Raw genomic sequence first — 16,799 nt, forward strand, 5'->3', positions numbered from 1 at the left:
TTTTTAAAAGAAGCACTTCGTCCAACAACTTTAAATTCATCACAGTTTCTATGATCCTTTTTTGGCATTACTTTATTTTTCAATATCCCAGGAGCCTCAAGGAGAGAGAGAGTGACAGAGAGAGAGACAGAGACAGAGACAGAGGTGGCTCAGTTTGCCTCAGATTTCCTGTATTATCTGGCACCATGTTACAAAGAATATACTCAGAAAATATTCTCTAATGGTCAACAGACAATCTGTGGCTTGATGTACAAATCTGGCATGGCCCTTTCCTATAACCCAACCAGAAGTTAGAGACCCAAGCAACTGAAAAGGACTCTGAGTAGACTGGCTAGAGTCCATCTCCAAAGCAATTTTGTCTTCAGAGACATCCCTCCTTGTGGGGAGCAAAACATTAGTATCAAAAGAAGGATGATGTCCTCTTATTTTGTTAATGAGGTACCCTCTGAAAACTTGGCCCTTTGAAATTTAAAGCAACAGAAACCAGAGACAATGGCTATGCTTACTTAACCAGCTATGAGAAAGAGCCATACAGGCAACTGTCATGCATAGACAAAGGGATCTAAAATTCCCAGAACTCCAGTCAATGTATCTCTAAAAGTAATCTCAGAGAAGGACTATAACGTGATTGCAGTCTTCACAATCTCATAGATTCTTTGAAGAAAGATAGTGTAAAGCAAGTGTGTGAATAGTAAAGGGAAACACAAACTAGTCATGAGTTCATCGTGTGAGTTCACTTTGTAAAGAGACTCCAGGGCAGCTGGTAATCTTCAGGGGACTTGTCCTAAACCGCCCTTGTCTCTCTGAGGCACCTCTTTCTGCCCCATTCTTGACTTTACTTGATGTGGTAACCATTAGTTCTGTTTTCCAAATCATTCTGCCTCTCTGCCTTCTGGAACTTTGTAGAATGGCATTCCCTCCTTCTTCGCAGCGAGGCATGGCCTTGTAACTTGTTTTAGTCAATGAATGTGAGTGATCGAAGAACCAGTGAACAATTCACTATATCTCCATTGTCCTGCCTTGCCTCACATAACATGGATCATAAAGCACAGAGGTGTAAATTCCCTCTGCCTGGGCCCTGAGTGAGAATGAACACAAGGCCTTCACTGACTCACGGGGACCACTTGTCACGAGGACAAAATAAATAAAATTTATTCTTTTAAGTCATTGAAATCTTCAGATTATTTCTTACTACAGTATAACATACCCCATTCTGATATATAAGAGCAGGGAAGAACTCAAAATGATTAATCCCCTGCCTCCCCAAACTGAAGTAACTTTGGGGTTTCACTCTTATATACCAGGGGATTGTAGAAGCCTCAGATGCGAGAGGCCCATTTTATGATAGCATCCACTGGACTTCCAAATTCTAAATGTTATTTTTATTTCAATCTCCTCAGAGAGTAAAATTTAAATGTTCTCACTACAAAAAAAAATTATTGTGTGATGTGATGGGAGGGTTAACTAATGCTAGGATAGTAATCACTTTGCAATATAAAAGTATACCAAACCAACACAATGTATACCTTAAACTTATACAATGTGATATGTCAGGTATATCCCAATAAAGCTGGAGACAAATAAAGTAAGTCTCTTGTGGAAAAAGAAATAAAACGTTATTTTTATTTTAAGACAAACACACACAGACGAGTACAAAGTGCCATAAATTTTTAAGATAAAAGAGAAAACGTCAAAAAATTTTGGAAGCATAGGTTTAGAGGATGAAACCAGGAATCAGAGCAGAGAAGGGACCTTAGAGATGAGCAGTGTCAGGAAACAGAGGAGGAAGGTGTGGTGCAGAGAATCTACATGACTTATCCAGAGTCCCCAGCCACTTAATGCAGTCCTGGCTGGCTGATTCCGATTCCAGTACTCTTTTTGCCATACCTTGACTGGGTAGGATAATGATTCTCCTAGTGTTCTCAACAATACAAGGGAAGAAAGGGATTCTCACATAAAAACCAGGCATCTTACCTTCACTGTTCACTTGCAGGTGATTCCTTGGGTTGGTGCAATAAGGTGCTTATGCGATGGCAATGAGGTGACCCACTTCAAACCGTCACTTGTTCATAGAGAGATCTCATCTTATGTTTTCCTTTCTTTCCCAACTCCTCACTTTACCTAGGGAGAAAGATTTTTAAAAATAAACAGACTTGCCTTCCCCCACCACATGCCTCCAAAATTTTCCAGCTTTTGATCTTTAAATGTAATCAATTGCCTGTATTTTGGGGTCATTAAATATAATGAGCTATTTTATATATATGCATATTATATATGTATATATTTTATATATGCATATATAATACGTGTGTATATGTTTATATATATGTATACATATATGTATATGTATATCAGAGAAGGTTCCTCAGTGCTAAACCACCCCTTTTAATAGCTTTCTTTGGAACAAAGCAGGGTTGAATAAAAAGCCTGCAGCCAGTTTAGTACTAGATCATTCTTAAAGTTATCTTAGGTAAGATTTGGAAGTGCCATGTATATTTTCTTTTTTAAGTTGGAACTTAGTTTTTTCATACTGTTTTGGAAATTTGTGAACCCAGATTTTCAAGTGGATGAATTGAAAATACATGAAAAGCGATCAGATTTTTAAAATTTTTAAAGGACTTAAAAATCATTAACCCACAATTTCAGATCAATAGCCTATAAAACTCAATATTCAAGTTCTACATCTTGTAAGTAGGGCCAGTTTCTGCTACAGACATTATTGAATACTTGGCACTGTGAGATGCTCTGAGCCATGTTAAAGTCCATGCCATGCAATGTCCCTGAGCATTGACCCAGGTTCTTGATCACTCATTTTTTTATGCACATTACTCACAAAAGAGGAATTTCTTTTGCTTTTGCACAAACCCCTCCAAGCCTTAACAAATCAATGTGTCTTTCCCTATTGTCCTCTCAGTAAACAAAATTTTTCCTGTGATGCTCTTTCGATGAAAATTGTTTCTAAAACAGTCAGTACCACTCGAGTCAGATTTTCATGATTCCATTGTCATTGTAGGTATGGAAGGAAAGTTTGCAAGACATTTCCAAAAGCTCTCAAACTAAACATCACAGGAATGTCCCCATTCCACCTATCCAAATTTGTGCCCCGTTCCTCCTTACCAAAACCTTCTCTTTTAGGGTCATCTCTCCAGCAGTATTTCACAATGATTCCATTTCCACTCTTTCCCTCATATTATTTTACCACATGCACATACCCCATGTCTGTGTTGCACAAACTCTTCTCTCTACCCAGCTAAATCCTAACAAAGCCTAACTTTTGAAGCCTAATCCAAGTTCCAAAATTTTCTGGAGGACGCTCCCTATTAACTCTACCTTCGACAATAACCCACTTCTGTGAATTCCAACCTCAACTGCCAGGCTTGCCCTACATTTGGGTGTTTAGTCTTCTCTGCTTTGCACTATCATGTAGCTGCTTCATTGCAAATGTCTTCATTCTTTGATTTGATCAAAATGTCACAGAAAGGAGGAAACATATGTAAACCAGAGAATGAAATACACCAGGAAAAGCCTATATAGCTAATAAGACCTTCCTATCTTGTCCAATTCGTAGTTCAGCCACTTTCAGAAATATTCCGGGTCTTATTTACAATGGCCCAGGGAGGCAGACAGAGCTTTACCTCTACCCATTCACCACAATAACCACCCCCCCAAATTGTTTGCCCTATGGAGTCAGACTAAAATAAAGGCCCGAACTCAGATAACCCCAGGGAGCCATTCTAGCAAACGGACTATTCCACCAATAGGGCTGAAACATCAGCCAAGGCCAGGTGGTGAGAAGCTAGCAGACAGTGGTGATGTGTCAGAGCCAGAGAAAATCCAGACCCAGCCACGGTCAGCTGCAGACTCTGCCGTCATTCCCTCCAGGTATAATCTACTTCCAGAAATAGTATGCATCACAAAGATGACCACAGAGTATAGGCATCCTTGACACATCAGGAAATAGGATCTCGAAAAGGCATGTACCTATATCCTATAAGCAAGTTTCTCACTGTAAATAAAAGTAAAGATGGAAGGAGATTTCTATTACCTGTGAAAAATAATATATACTTCCATTCACATTTCAAAGTTTTGGCTGTGTGGCGGGTTTAGTGGACAGTGGAGAAATTTCAGTGTTTTTTTTTTCTGCATCTTTTCTGCATTAGTCAGTAACATTGTTGAGATGGCAAATCAGTTCACTTTTCCTAGCCTCACAGAGGTACCGCTGTGTATGCACACACACATACCCATACATGTACACACACACTATCTTTCTTATACTTTAATTTTTTTGCTTAACATTACAGTCAATGTGTAGCACAGGTGGTGGTCCATACAGAGGCAAAAATGCTATTTTAAGGTTTTTTTAATTTATTTTTGAGACAGAGAGAGACAGAGCATGAGCAGGGGAGTGGCAGAGAGAAAAGGAGACACAGAATCCAAAGCAGGCTCCAGGCTCTGAGCTGTCAGCACAGAGCCTGACGCAGGGCTTGAACTCACGGACTGTGAGATCATGACCTGAGCTGAAGTTGGATGCTTAACTGACTGAGCCACCCTGGCACTCTGCAAAAATGCTATTTTAAAGTTGCTTTCAGTTTGTTCCTGCCGTTCTAGGGCAGCCATTCTCTACCAGGGATGATTCTGGCCCCAAGAGACATTTGAAAATGTCTGGAAACATTTTGGGGTGTCATAACTGGGGTCAAAAGCTACTGGCATTCTGCTAAACATCTTACAATACAGAGGACGATCTCTCACAGAAAAGAATGATTAGGTCCAAAATATCAATAGTGTCAAGTTTGAGAAACCCAATCTGATCTAGGGATAAAAGCAGTACATAGTTTTAGGAAAAGAGTACATCATGTTTAAAGGAAATTACTTTACTGGCCTTTGTTTTATGCAAAAGAAAAACCAACATCTGGTTCTGAAATAGGGAAGTTCAGACTAAGGTTGAGTGATGGCTTTATGAACAGCATCTCTGTGGAAACCAGTATGTTGTTAACTTCATTTCAAAATTTTTGGCTAGGATGAGAAATGAAGAGGGAGACAAGAACAAATGTCCCAGATTTCCAGGAAGAACTGATTTGAGAGGACTCCCTTTTTAAGGGAGATAAAATGACCCTGAACAATGTCACAGTAGGCAAAGAGCTAAGAAGAGTCAGTCAAATGAATGCTCACAAATATGACCATAACCAGGTATTTAGGTTCTTTGGACACCAACTTTTAACCGCATCATCTGTTCAAATGACCTCCTTTCAGCCACTTGCACTGATGCTGTACTTATTGATAAACATCTCAATAAATAGTTTCCACCCAACTGAGAATTGAAAGAAAGAAAAGCCAAATCCTCTAGGATCACAAGAGCAGCAGGAGAAAACTAGCAGACTTCACGGTGCCCAAATCAAGAAGCCTTCACCTATGTGATACTTTCACCTGGGACTGACCCAGGCTGTGCTGCTTGGAATTCCAGCTCAGTACCTTAGCGTGTCACAGACCCCTGTCATACAATGACTCCCAGCTCCCTTTCCAGACTTGGAAGCACTCCATTAGAGACCCATCATTATCCACCATAGAACTTCGAAGAGAAAATTGAGTTGAATAAATTATTAGCAATTTCATAATAAACTTCAAATCATCTTCCATACATTTTCCTCAAACTGCCAGAGTAATTTGTATATTAAACATTTAGATCGTACCATCCTTCCTTGTCAAGTCTCCCTTGTGAGAGATTGCTAAGCAAGGAGGAGACCATTACATTCCAGGAGAGTGTAAGTTCAGAAGGGCTCAAGGCAGACCGTGAGCTGGAAGACTTCTCGAATGTTTGCCAGCTCTGTGATTTTGTAGTTTTATGATTTCAGATGAAGAACCCAACAGAACACTGAGAAACTTTCCCCACAAAAGAAAAGGAAGTCCGTGGAAAAGCCAGCATTAGACAATGCCTGGCTTCTTAAGCTATCTCCTAAAATATGAAATATAGTTTTGAACCATCGATAATTGTGTTTTCCCTTTATTCAGAACCTCTATTGGAAGAAGTGGACATTAGAAGATAGCACTTGTTTGCATTTGTAAACATCCCAAAAACAGCACACAGAAGGACAAAAGAGCCTGGAAAGACCATCATGAGATTCTTGGTTTGGGTGCCTAACAGAACTCCAAGCATGAGTAGCAGTTACATTTTGGGTAACAGTGTGGACCTAAGTTCATTTCTTTCTTGTATCTTACACAGTGTGTTTACACCTGCCCACCCAAACAGAAGAAATATTAATACAGTGATTTCAGACAAAGTTACAGTCCAGTTGGCCTAAAACACTGGGAACATCAGCAATGTCCCTTAGTGAGTTCTTCACACAAATCCCTATGATTTGGGGTTGCTCTGACATTAAAATTACCCTACATATTGTTTCCATCTTCTTCTGTTTGCCCAGTGCTAGAACACAGAAATGTTATTAACTCATAGCGCACACATACACACAAACATACTCACGCACGCACACACAAAGAGCTCAGCTTGTCAACAGCTTTGGTGGAATAAAATACAAATGATAATTAGAAACATGTGTCCCCAGCAAAGAGGCACAGAAACTAAAAGGTCATCTTTTTCCAAATGACCTAATTAGAAAAGCATGGAGTGCTGGCTACAGTATAATGGTTTTACACAGCTTTTAACTCAGACTTCCTGTTTTAAAACAGTGCAATTTACTGCTCCTGTAGCAAATATGAATTGTCACTTAATGCCAACAGAATTACGCCTCACAACACCACCTGCCTCCAGCAATCTCCTCATTGTTAGACCCATCAGCTGAGGACTGCTGATTTACCATCCCAGAATGACCATTTAGAACCTACTGCCAGGACTGCTGCCAAGTTGAGAACAAGGATTTCACGTAGAAGAGAGCCCACGAGGTACTTTACATTAATGCCGATTGAAATATGCATGAATAGAGCAAAGGGAAAAGCAGTTGTTCCAAATCAGACTATCAGTGAATGCTTCTTAGATTCCTTTTTCTGGTCCCAGAGCTAAGATTTTGATGCTGAATAATTTTAATTGCCCAGAGACAATAGACACACACACTGGCTGAAAATGCCGCATGGTAGAAACTCACACAGGCACCCAAATAGAATTGCCGTTTTAAATAGATGCCTGTGTAAATTTGTATTTAATCTCTCTCATATTTATTCAATATGTTGTGATGTTTCATTAAGTATTCATTTTGCTTGTCTGTTTCATTGCCTCAGTTCTCCCAACTGAAACACCTAACTAATGCTATGAGGAAGAACATTTATCCAAGGCTCTAAAGAATTGAAAATACAATAACAGCAAATGGTGCCCAACTATGAACTGTGTTTCCAACCTCTCTTGTAGCTAAGTGTACTCATATGACTAAGTTTAGGCCTGAAGGATATGAATGGAAGGGATGAATACAACTTCTGAGTCACCTTTGTACAAACTGTTTGCCTTGAATCCTCCATCCCGTCACTGGCTGTGGAATGGTGATGACCTGAGTCATCTTGGGTGACAGAGCTGCTCTTGACAGCCTGCACCATTCACCTATACACTTTTCCGTGAGAGAAAAATAAATTGATAGCACTCTTAAGACATTACAGAGCAGGTACACATTGTTGGGTTTTTTTGGCACCTACACATCTTTTACTTTATTTTTTTTTTGGAGTTTTGAGTTTTTATTTAAATTTTAGTTAACATATAGTCTAATATTAGTTTCGGGAGTAGAATTTAGGGACTTATCACTTACATACAACATCCAGTGCTCATCACAAGTGCCCTCCTTAATATCCATCACCCACTTAAACCATCCTCTCACTCACCTCCCATCCAGCAACCTCCCTCTCTCTTTATTTTCCCCAATGTTCATCTGTTTCATTAGTTAAATTCCACATATGAGTGAAATCGTACGGTATTTGTCTTTTTCTGACTTATTTCTCTTAGCATAATACATTCTTGCTCCATCCAAGTTGATGCAAATAACAAGATTTCATTCTTTTAAATGGCTGAGTAATATTCTATTGTGTATATAAATGCCACATCTTCTTTATCCATTCATCACCTGATGGACATTTGGGTTCTTTCCATATTTGGCTATTTTTGATAATGCTGCTATAAACATCAGGGTGAATGTATCTCTTTGAATCTGTACTTTTGTACTCTTTGGGTAAATACCTAGTAGTATAATTGCCAGAACGTAGGGTAGTTCTATTTTTAACTTTTTGAGGAACCTCCATACCGTTTTCCAGAGTGGCTGCACCAGTTTGTGTTCCCACCAACAGTGTAAGAGGGTTCCCCTTTTTCTGCACCCTTGCCAACATCTATTGTTTTCTGAGTTGTTAATTTTAGCCATTCTGACAGGGGTAAGGTGGCATCTCATGGTGGTTTTGATTTGTATTTCCCTGATGATGAGTGGTGTTGAGCATCTTTTCATGTGTCTGTTGGCCATCTGGATGTCTTCTTTGCAAAAGTGTCTATTCATGTCTTCTGCCCATTTCTTCACTGGATTATTTGTTTTTTGGGTGTTGAGTTTGATAGGTTCTTTATAGATTTTGGATACTAACTCTTTATCTGATATGCTATTTGCAAATATCTTTTCCGAAGCCGAAGGTTGCCTTTTAGTTTTGTCAACTATTTCCTTCACTGTACAGAAGCTTTTTATCTTGATGAAGTCCCAATACTTCATTTTTGCTTTTGTTTGTTTCCCTTGCCTCCAGAGATGTGTCTAATAAAAAGTTGCTATGGTCAATGTCAAAAAGGATGCCGCCTATGTTCTCCTCTGGGATTTTGATGTTTTCCTGTCTCACATTTAGATTTTTCATCCATTTTGAATTTATTTTTGTGTATGGTGTAGAAAAGTGCCCCAGATTCATTCTTTTGCATGTTGTGGTTCAGTTTTCTCAACACCATTTGTTGAAAAGACTACCTTTTTTCCATTAGATATTCTTTCCTGCTTTGTTGAAGATTATTTGACCATATAGTTGTGGGTCCATTTCTGGGTTCTCTAGTCTGATCTATGTGTCTGTTTTTGTGCCAGTACTATACTTTCTTGATCACTATAGCTTTGTAATATAACTTAAGTCTAGAATTGTGATGCCTCCTGTTTTGCTTTTCTTTTTCAAGATTGCTTTGCCTATTTCAGGTCTTTTGTGGATCCGTACAAGTTTGAGGACTGTTTGTTCTAGCTCTCTGAAAACTGTGGTATTTAGATAGGGGTTGCATTAAATGTGTAGATTGCTTTGGGTAGTATAGATATTTGAACAATATTTGTTCTTCCAATCCATGAGCATGGAATGTTTTTCCATTTCTCTGTATCCTCTTCAATTTCTTTCATAAGTGTGCCATAATTTTCAGAGTACATATCTTTTATTTCTTAGTCAGGTTTGTTATTAGATATCTTAAAGTTTTTGGTTCAATTGTGAATGGTATCAATTCCTTGATTTCTCTCTGCTGCTTCATTTTTGGTGTAGAGAAATGTAACAGATTTCTATATGTTGATTTGGTATCCTGCAACTTCACTGAATTTGCGTGTCAGCCTGTACCTCACCTGAGAAAACAGAAGCATCAAGAAGTTGCTCCCTCTCATTGTGCCTTTGGTTTGTGTGTATCTCTTGAATTGTTCAGTACATTAGTGAACCAAAGAGAAAGCGATCTTAGACTAATACTTGAACTTAAATCAGTCTTAAAGATCAAACATAGTTCATGGGATCTTTTCTATAAAATGAGGAGGATGAGTGTTTTGGAGTTTCAAAATCCTATGGTCTAAGGTTCTATACTTCACTATGACTTGAAGTAGATCAGATATCAATTCTTTTCATCCATTATATCAAAAAAGATATATCTATAAATTCTGTTTCTAGATAAAAAGACTTTTGATACATGCACTTCCTTCATTTAATACTTTTTTTTGCAATACTTTAAATTCCTCTATTTCTACTGGCTCCTTCTCTGTACACTTAATCACATAAAGGTCTATTTCAATTTATAAAATGTTTTTGTTGGATTCTTCTGCACCTTAGATAATTTTATTTTATATATTCCTTTCTCAGTTTATATTTTGCAAATGTGTGGGCTAGGTCGACTATCTCTAAGACTACATTCTCATTCTCTTCTTAAATCCCTGAAACCTGTGCCTCTTTCTTTCCAGTTTACTAAAATCTTAAAAGATAACTACTCTAAACAAACATTAAAAAAAAAAAGTGGGGCACCTGGGTGGCTCGGTCAGTTGAGCGTCCAACTTCGGCTCAGGTATGATCTCGTGGTCTGTGGATTCAAGCCCCGCGTCGGGCTCGGTGCTGACAGCTCAGAGCATGGAGGTTGCTTCGGATTCTGTGTCTCCCTCTCTCTCTGCCCCTCCCCCGCTCATGCTCTGTCTCTCTCTCTGTCAAAAATAAACATTAAAAAAAAGATAACTACTCTATTTTCCTAATTCTTATATTCCTGAACCATTGTCATTATCCAACAAACAATTGTTGAGCCTCTCCTGTGTAACATGAGAGAAACAGATTAGAATACAAAGCAAAGTTCTTGAGGATCTTGCCACTTTGTAGCACTGGACTCTTTTAAAGAATTTCCTTGAACTTGCCTTGATTAGCATGGATACACCATTCTGCTTCTCATACTGTATCTATGATTATTCCATTATTCTCTCTTGGTTATTTTTCCTCTACCAATAGCCCTTAATAGGGGTTTTCTCCCCCTCTCAGTAGCAGGTCTGCTGTTGTGTCTCTCTACTCTCTTCTTTTGGAAATAGCATCAGTTCTCCTGGCTTCAATTATCACCTCTTATGAATGATTCTCATTTGTCTCTAGGCATAAATTTTCTCCCAAGTTTCGGTTTCAAATTCCTAATTACACCTCATTATCCATTACATGTTGAAATTCCAACATGTCCAAAACTAACCTAAATTCATTTTCCTTGCACATACTCCCATCCCCACACTCTACCTAATATATTCCCGTAATGACATATACACTAACTTCCTTATCTCTCCCTTTCTCTTCATAGCTTAGGCAGGCCTTCCTGTACCACAATAGGAACAGAAGTTCCAATCGAAGCAACTTATTTCCTTGGCTGCTTTAATTCGAGCAACTCAATCACAGCAAAAGGAGAGCAAGCATTTGCCTTTTCTCAGAGTATGGTTTCTTCCATGCAGTGCCAAGTAGTTGGGAAATGAAGGAAGGTCAATAAGCAATTACATAATTTACTACCAACATTAACCTGACAAGAATTAGTGGGAGAAGTAATGTGCTCAATCCCCAAAGAGATCTCAAATACTCAGGCTTTGATGAATATATTTATAAAAGCATTTTATTGCAGAACCAATTAGATGAGTATTCCTTGTTCCCTCCATTTTTGTATTATTATAAAATAGGAAAGTACATGTTTCCTTTCCCTTCCATGACTATGGTTGATGCTAAACATACCTGTCTATTGTCCTTTTACTTTGGGTTCCACTTTCTGTCAGAAACCTGTTTTTCTTGGATTATGTTTTACATGTTTACATATTTCAAAAAAAAACTATGAGACCTACTTTTGTATTATTTTATAGAACAAATAAACACACACATTTCACACACACATATTTTTTGTTTGCTTTATCATTTAGAGTTCTTGGATACAAGTGGACACAGAAGGATTCTTAAAGAATGCACATAGAGTGTCCAAGATCACCTAACAATGAGGCTTAGAGGCTATTTAATCAGGAGCAATGCCCAAAGCAAACTGAAGGACTACCCAGAAAAGACCCCACCTACACAGCCCAGGGCACCCAGGACAGGACACTAGAATGTATTCTATTGATGCTCTGGAAAGCCAGATATCCCTGCCACCACCTTCACCTGAAATGACTTACTCATTGGGCCTCCTTTGTCCCACTGCTCACTTCTAAACTGAAATCTCACTGAGAGCTATCTGATTGGTGATACCTCAGTTGCATGACTATATCATATCTGTAAGGGAAGTTGTGAAAGTGAATTACTACCCTCAGCTTCAGAGAGGGACTAATAAGGTAAGTTCTATTGTCAAACTAGAAAGGGTATTTAGGGATTCTGTGCAAATAAAAAGGTCTGACAAATGTCCTCTACATTCACTGGCTTCCCTTCCCATCTTCTCTCTTTGCCCATATTACTGTTATTTTACCAATAACCAAGGCTTCTACTATGAGTCATGTGTTTACCTTTTTTATTCTTCAATTCCTGGATCCTATCAATCAACAATTATTTTCAAGTCATTCACTACTTGTCCAGCCTATGTATTGGTGCCGTGGGGATTCAAAGAGAGTGTAAGCCAGAAGTTCAAAAATCTGTAATTAACATATAGAAAAAAATTAAAGTATTATAAATGGTAAAATAAATTAATTTACTATAACAGAATTTTGAGGAGAGATCTATCAGAGTCAATAAAGAAGTCAAGAAAGGAAGATTTTAGAAGAATTTAGTACTATTGGGCCTTAAGTTTGGGCTAAAGATCAGGATTGTACACATACAATCCTGTGTTCTTCCGAGTACCTTACTAAAATAATATCAATAAAACAGAAAATTATGAACCTATAACAAGTGCTACTTACGGAGGAACAATGACCAAACCACACTGAAGGAATGCCCGGGAAACATTCCACCTATGCTACCCAGTTGCTCAGCATAGAATCTGGAGAGGATCCATTGGCAGGAGACAGGTTTAGATGTTAAACAGTAGAGAAATAATAACTGACGTGGACAAAACCACATATTAGAGGACTTTCACAAAAGGTTGCAGTTAATAAAGAGGTCAATTAGCCCCCATAAACTCTAGACTCATTTGCCACGTATTACACAAAACACTAACAACTTGTCTCTACACCCTGGAAAGAAGAATGAATGAATGTTTTCACCTCTGGAAAAACTGAATGAGCTTAGAGAAAAACCACCACATTCTGACGAATAGCACTACTCCAACCATAAGTGTCAACTTCCCCAAACAATAACTTCAAAATAGTCCCTTCTATCCATGAGCTACTTCCAAAAACACAGAATCATCATTCGATTTTTTTGAGGTATTTCTTCTAAATATAAACACAATCATGAGACTTACAAAAAATGTTAAGGTGTAAGAAAGAAATAAGAACAGTCCAAATATATGACCACAGAGAAAAAAAAATACTGAAAACATTTGTAAACCCCTTAATCATTATGCTGTGTCTGTAACTCATAAATAAGGTGCTATAAAAAAAAAAACAGTAGTCAGAGAATAACAAAGAACCCTTGAAAATTAAAAATCTTAATGAAATAAAAACTTAAATGATGGGTTAAAAGATAAAATGTAATTAGAATCAAAAGGCAAAGCAAAACAGGAAAAAAGATGGAAAGTCTGACAAACTATGTAAAAGTTGTGATCTAGAAGTTTCTACGTGTGATAAAAGAGGGAAAGAACATATGGATAGAAGGAAATTATCAAAGTATGAAATAAAATTTCCAAAGTTTATGAGATTGGTTCCCATCTTCAAATACCCTACTAAAAGAACAGAAATATTAATAAACAAATGAAAATGGTCATAAAAGGAGATGTCCTAGCGATATTTAGAAGAGATTCTAAAATTTTCCTGCAAGAAGAAATATCCAATTTTCTAATGGAGGAATATAAATTTAGAATGCCACTTCTCAACAACTGAACCCTGGTGGGAGAAAATGGAGTAATGCCATCAAATTTCAATTTGATTTTCAATATTGATTTCTGTAGAATTCAGCCAAACTATAAATAAAGTGTCTAAGTATAAAGACACTATCAGACATGCAAGAACTCATACAAGTTTCCTCTCACAAACCCTTTCTTGGGAAGTTATTTGGGAATGCGCTCCAGCAAAAGGAAGAAGTAAGATATAAGCTGAAAACGTAAACCCAAAGACATAAGCTGAAAAGGTAAACCCAAAAAACTCAGTTGACTCAAACTAGGAAGGTATTGAGGGAAGTTCTAAGATTATTACTTTATGGCAGGTTTGGTGATAACCATCCCACATGGAAAAAAAAAAAAGAGTCCACAAGGACACCAAGAAAAATATTTTTAAAACTTAAAAAAAAAACCTGATAGGATAAAGGGGTGAAAAAGAAGTCAAAAGTTATTAGAAGGAAACCATGATAAGAAAAAAAAAAGAATATCTGAAACTTCAGAAAAAACAAACATCAGAAAATGAAATGAAAATAGTGATTTACTTAGATCTGAAGAGGACAACATTCACATAGTCATAATAAGGAAAATTGACGATTAAATACAATATTACTATAGAGAGAGTATAAACAGGGGAAATGAAGAGTGTGAGAAGCCTTTATCCTATGTTCAGGGCAGGAAATAAGCAGTTTCTAAAATTGTTGATCACAAAACACCAACACAGAGAGTTAAATAGCTAAAAGAAAATTCTTTCCTCTGGCAAGTAGTTGAGGGGGTTAGGGAGCCAGGAAGGGTTTAACTTTCTTTATGAGCCTGTCCATGCTATTTGCTTTTTACCAGGTGTTAAATTTTGTATTTAAATGTGTTTTTGTTTTGGTTTTTGTTTGTTTTGTTTTGTTTTTTTAAGTTGAGAGCTTAGAAGGACAGGTAGGATTTGGCAGAACTGAGGAGGACACACACATCAAAATCATCAAGGAGAACTAAACACAGTGTTCACCTTAGGCAGGTGAAAAGCCTTGATCAGAATTGAAGTGTTACTGTAAAACAGAGCTTGAAAGGAAGTGCGTTGGGAGCTTTCAGACATACCTGAATAACACCTGGATGAAAGCAATGTTTTAGGAAGATCTGATTGGCTCTGGTGTGCAAGATGACAGAGAAGAGGGAAAGATTCAACTTCCAGTGCACCCCCCCACCCAATCTTATCTGGTCTAATATGTCTGCTAATTCATTTTTCCTCATAATCATAAAGCATAAGCATCACACACTCTTCTCACTTGTCAACTGGTGCCATAACAAAATCAAATGAGCATGAAGGGCTCTTCATGATCGAGATCAGTGGTTCTTACTACCAGCTTCACGCTAGTATCATCTAGGAATACTTTGAAAACACACACACACACACACACACACACACATCATTTCTGGGCAACATTTCAAACCAGACTTTCTGGTAATGGTTCTCAAAATAAGGTCCCCAGACTAACATCATCAATGTCACCTGTAACTTGTTAGAAAGTAAATCCTTGGGTCCCACCCCATAATATTGAGTCAGGCCGGACCCTCCAGGTGATTCTGATGCTTGCTAACTAAGCACCACTGCTGTATGGTATACTCATTCTGGTCGAGCATTGGAGTCAGGCAACTACTTAAATGCTGCTGAGCAAATTTCTTAGCTGCTCTAAGCCTTGAATTCCTCATACAAAAAAAATGGAGATAATAATGTCTACCTAACAAGTTTATGGAAAGGATTAATTTGTATAATAAGGTTAGTTTATAAGAGCTCAATAAATGATTTTAAAATATTAGGGTTTTAAAAAATGATATAAACTATATACTTTTATACTATATACTATAGGAACTATAAACTATACTTTTATATTCTCCATGGTCCAGACAAGCCAATCTACTAACCATTCGTGCACCTGTGTCCACATTGGATTAACTGTCAGTGAAATGGTTCTTCCCACAAGAAACTCACAATGTTATGGAGAACCACATATATTTACACACCAATGAAATTTAAACGCTGGGATGCCTGGGTGGCTCAGGCGATTAAGCGTCTGACTCTTGGTTTCAGCTCAGGTTATGATTCAGGTTTGTTAGTTCAAGCCCCACATCAAGCTCTGTTCTGACAGTGCAGAGTCTGTTTGGGATTCTCTTTCTCTGCCCCTCCACTGTTCATTTCCCCCGCCCCCTCTCAAAATAAATAAAATTTTAAAAACTTAATAAATGCTCAAACTTACATTTAAACAAAATGCTATTAGAATAAAAAGAAATTTCAAATTCAGTCTTCCTTAAAATGGCTCAGAGAAAAGCTTAACAGAGAAGGTGGAATGGAAAGATTGGTAGGGTACCAGTAGCTAGAAAGGGAAAGGAAGAGCAATGCCAACAGTCCCAAGAATGTGTGGCCTGTTGAACCTAATTCCTTTCAGCACATTTAATGCCCTGTAATGCAACCCCTCCTTCTCTTACTATTTCCTCCTCCAGCAGATCATAAGCTACATTTCACCTCCATGATGAACAGCACAGGTAGTCTTCTGAGAACAAACACAGAGTTCATTACATGGAGTGTCCGGGGCATGCCTGGACCTTCAGGCGAAAATTTCAGTACTCTGACCCCACAACTTTTCTTCTCTTTGCGTCCTCTCCCCTTTTCATCCAGCTCCTTTTTACTTCCACCATCCTGCCCTCACCCACATAAACTCTAGGCCTCTGAGCTCCATTATTTTCTGTACCAAGAATGTTCTTCTCCTCATGTCTCTCAAAAATCACATTTTACTTTCGGATAAAAATTCTAATGTTACCTTCTTTTTACCATTTTTAGAAATTCCCCACCAGAAATAGGGTTTTCCTAAGTAATCTCAGAGTATTTCTGTGTTTATAGTATAGTCTTTAACATGTGCATGCTTTCGTATAGCTACCAGCATACCTCCTACTATACTTATGAAACTTTAAAGAGCAAATATCATATTTTGCTCATCTTACTATGCTTCTCTATAAGAGTTCCTTACATGTAAGTTTTCAGTTCTTGTTAGTTGAACTGAACTGAATTGACCTCTTACTCAGAAATCTCCAGTTATACCCATGTGTCTGTGCCATCAAGTCCAACATCAGAATCCTGCCATCTTTTGTGGCTGCCTAATGCCCACTCGATTTTATTTCCTAC

General features: G+C 37.9%; 1 long non-coding RNA gene across 3 annotated transcripts in view; it reads right to left on the bottom strand.

Moving 5' to 3' along the window:
- Positions 1-16,799, bottom strand: part of LOC109502228 — a 221,826-nt gene that overhangs the window by 42,316 nt on the left and 162,711 nt on the right. For 2 of the 3 annotated variants that reach the window (XR_006583073.1, XR_006583074.1), the window contains exon 3: positions 1,975-2,121. This is a non-coding gene — a long non-coding RNA (uncharacterized LOC109502228). Of the gene's footprint in view, positions 1-1,974; positions 2,122-10,200; positions 10,263-16,799 lie in introns of those variants that run through there. The other variant, XR_002743886.2, reaches the window with a different exon arrangement.

Source organism: Felis catus, chromosome A1, assembly GCF_018350175.1.
Source record: "Felis catus isolate Fca126 chromosome A1, F.catus_Fca126_mat1.0, whole genome shotgun sequence".
In the NCBI taxonomy this organism is placed as follows: Eukaryota; Metazoa; Chordata; class Mammalia; order Carnivora; family Felidae; genus Felis; species Felis catus.